Raw genomic sequence first — 4225 nt, forward strand, 5'->3', positions numbered from 1 at the left:
AACAGATGAACCACACTTTCATACAATGCTCTCAATAAACAGAAGTCGGCCATTCGCCTTCCCTACCACAATCCTCGCATGCTCGTTCCATTTCACGTCACTTTGCAACATTATGCCCAGATGCCTGTGCCAAGCAGGACACTATTAATGCTGTATCCGAACATTACGGGTTTAGTTTTCCTGCTCATCTGCACTAACGTTAAATTTTTCTAGATTCATACCTAGCCGCCAGTCATCGCACCAACTACAAATTTTGTCAAAGTCACCTCGCATCCTCCTACTTCGACATCTTATTGTCCACCACAGCATCATCAGCCAGCAACTACAGACTGCTGCCCACCCTGTCCGCCATATCATTTATCTACGTCCATCGCACTTCCATGGTGCAATCCTGATGATGCCCTCGCCTCTGATGAACGTCCGGCATCGTGGACAATATATTGGATACTATAACTTGATAAGTGTTCGAACCACTCAGACATCTGTGAACCTACTCCATACTCTTGTACCTTCTTTAACAGCCTGCAATGAAGCACCATGTCAAACGCATTGGAAGAAAGGGGAAAAAGTCGATGGGTGCCATGTTAGGAGAATATAGGGGGCGAGACAAAATTTGATGCGCAAATAAACAGCATATGTGACTGTCCTGTGCAGAGTGAGTTGGGCTTTGTATGCAAAATCATCCCTTTGGACAGCTTCCCGCAATGCTTACTCTTGACAGCTCCAAATAAACTCGTCAGGAGATTTCGGTAATATGCTTCTGTGACGGTTTGCCCCTTACAAGTACAATCTGTCAGCATCACACCACTGCAGTCCCAAAAGCACTTAGCATCAGATGATGGTTAGGGCATTGTCTTTCTTGCGCATGGTGAACCCACATGTTTCCCTCTGCTCTGCTTTTTCTCATGGTTGTGGAGATGCTCTCAGCAATCGTCCATGGTGATTAGGCGGCTGAAGAAGCCTTCTAGGTTGTCCTCACACAGCTGAAACATTTCTGCTGCTACCTCGGATGGCAGGCCTCCTCTTCATTCCCGGTTCCTCACAGACAGATGCTCTGCCACTTTGTTCTTTGTCATTCAGACTTGATTGACCACTCTGGAGCGTCTGCAGCTGCTAATGGTATACTGTTGTCGTACCTTTCCAACAACTCAGCATGGACGTAGGTTGTTGAAAACAGCAACCAGCCACTGTTAATAATGCTATTTATTTAAGTAAATAGCGCCGTAACCGGTTTTGAACTGATAAGTTCATCATCAGACGGCTGCTGACAAGGCTTACAAGATGCAGTTTTGAATTATATACACACCAGCCAGCGTCGACACACAGTCGGGCGGGTCGCGGCTACGGTCAGCGAGCGGTTCGCCCGACCAGTCGGGCTGTGAATCGGCATTGTTACAGAGACTCAGATGGATCAGTCGTCAGTGTGCGGGATTGCCAGCTTCCGTCCAGGATTCATCCATGGCAGTCCAGTCGTTTGACTGTGAACGGTGCACACTAAACGGTGAACACTAGGCAACAAAAGCTTCTAGCACTCTGCCGTTGATAGATTGCGCTCGATAGTCAGTCACTTCTGATTTCTTAAAATCTGGTTCTGGCGAGAGTTGTCACTCCTTAAGTCAAAAATGACCAATGCCTTTATTTAATCTCTCTTGTTGTAGCTCTGACCATGGTGGTTCACTGCCTGATTCATTAACTTCACTCCATGGGCAGTATACTTTTCATTTCATTATTTATTTACAAATAACTACTCTGAGTTTCATACATTAACATATACTCATCACAACAGTAAAAATGATAACTACTATCTAAGAAATTCTTGCCTCAAGGACTTCCAATCACATTCAGTGACTCACAAAGACAGTGGCCCAGACAATTCGGAAAACATATTTAAACAAAACTGAATTTAAAAGTAGAATTAAGTTCCACTCTCCTAGGAACTTGAAACGTTCTGCTGCTTCACTACGTCTTTATTAAGACTTAAAGTAAACCTAACATCTTATGCCTGTAAATTAATGATCATCCCAGATGTCTGTACAGAAAACATCACCGGTCATCATCATTTTACTTCAAATTTAACAGAAGCAGACATGAGCAGTTTTTCCCTGGCAGAGCAAATAGTAAAGCGATCTACACTTAATTGTATTACATATTCACTGATATGCCGATACGTAAACCTTTCTATAACTAAGTAGTATGGCTTGGAACGCAAAAACAAAGAAAATTGTATTGCAAGCTCGTTCTCTTATTGTGATGACTTAGCAAAAGCTGATACTAATCATGAGGCACGGGAGTACATACTGGGTCCAATAAGTAACTGTAGAATGGCGCGAAATGGATTATTGTGCTAATGAAAGTTTTCTCTCTTCCCTATTCGTTTCTGGACGGTGTCAGTTGAGCAAGGACCCCGCACTGACATCAGTAAAATGTTTGTAGGCTCGTGTCAGAACGTCCTTACGCCATATCACTTTCACAACGTGTAATTTACCTCACGGGCAAAAACATACGTTTTTCCGGTTTCCTGCAGCAAGCTCGTCTGTTACAACGATTTCACACATTTGACGGATCCTACACCATTTGGCAGAGTCATTTCTGAGAGAGAAGGACTACGTTCAGCTATTTGGGGTGTTGGCTGGAATCTGAACTGTATACAGTACTCTGCCTACTAACACTCATAAACAGAAACAAGTTTTGTGGGACATTAACCCTTTCACGACTGGAATTAGTGAAATCAAGTTGGGATCTGCATGACCACCAATGGCCTAGGACGACACAATGGCTGAATTTCAAGACTCAGTTTCACCGCATTCTCCAAGACCTAATGCCTTATAACTATACTTCAAGTAAAATACTACACGCTCAGTGCATTATAGCCCCGTTGAAATAACACGTAGATGAATAGACACTTCTTTAAATATTCCGTAACTCTAGTGCAATATAGCTAGAGGATAATTCTTTCTTTGCTTTATTGAAAAATTTCTTCAGGTTAGTTATGTCCTGAAATTCTTTTTCAGAAACGTTCTCCAGATCTTCAAATAAGTTTGAATGGTCAGCTACGACTTTCTTGATTTTTTAAGGATCATCAAATGGAAAACAGAATTTTGCTACTTTGTTCCCAATAAATCAGACAATGGATGGTTCCGAACTAGAACAAATTCCCACAAGCAGTACCACCTTCTCCTCCCAAGCCATATCAGATGGCTGTAGCGGACCCACCATTTCTCCATTCAGTACTGTAATCTGAGTGATGTACATTAATTCGTCGGGAGGGTACCTTGTTGAATCATGAGCCAACTTGTTAATTATTTCTGCAGGATGAACTCCACCCACTTAGAATGTCGTTCATTGGAACTTATTCAGGCTAATTTTCCTATCTCTCAGAAACACAATTCTCATGTGTTTCTGGCAACATGCTAGAAACTAGTCCTGTATACTATAATGTTCCGTTATAGCATATAATTGTAGGTGCAATTCAAGATCAATATCAGTAGGAACACATTCACATCAGGCCAAAAACCTAAACGAAAGGCTGAGAAGTACTAGCTGGAATCTGAAATGATGCTTCTTTACAAAAAGAAAGATCTACGCAACAAAAAAATTTTGAACATATACCTAGAATTAGCTAATCATTTTAACAACTATATCTTGCTTACAATTCTAGATGGCAACGGCCTTGCCGCAGTGGATACACCAGTTCCCGTGAGATCACTGAAGTTAAGCGCTGCCGGGCGTGGTCGGCACTTGGATGGGTGACCATCCAGGCCGCCATGCGCTGTTGCCATTTTTCGGGGTGCACTCAGTCTCGTGATGCCAATTGAGGAGCTACTCGACCGAATAGTAGCGGCTTCGGCCAAGAATACCATCATAACGACTGGGAGAGCGGTGTGCTGACCCCACGCCTCTCCTATCCCCATCCTCCACTGAGGATGACACGGCGGTCGGGTGGTCCCGGTAGGCCACTCGTGGCCTGAAGACGGAGTGCTTTTTACAATTCTAGATGAAATCACTAGACCTGTAATTAATGAATATATGAAGATCACTCTTAATCAGTCTCAAAAAACACCAAATTGAAATTGAGCAGCCACACTCTCAAAAGAATAAATTTTACAACGGAGGTACCAATCAGACAGATATCATATCTTCAGATAGAGAAAACAACCTACTGTGAAATATAGTGTACAATCCGAACTAAGCCCCAGAATTATAAAAGCTAATATTGTTGCAACAG

General features: G+C 42.7%; 1 pseudogene; it reads left to right on the top strand.

The window, feature by feature from the left end:
• The first annotated feature begins 3660 nt into the window (after positions 1-3660).
• On the top strand, positions 3661-3778 carry LOC126471960 (5S ribosomal RNA; annotated as a pseudogene).
• The last annotated feature ends 447 nt before the right edge of the window (positions 3779-4225 follow it).

The sequence above is a fragment of the Schistocerca serialis genome, chromosome 3 (genome assembly GCF_023864345.2).
Source record: "Schistocerca serialis cubense isolate TAMUIC-IGC-003099 chromosome 3, iqSchSeri2.2, whole genome shotgun sequence".
Lineage (NCBI taxonomy): Eukaryota > Metazoa > Arthropoda > Insecta > Orthoptera > Acrididae > Schistocerca > Schistocerca serialis.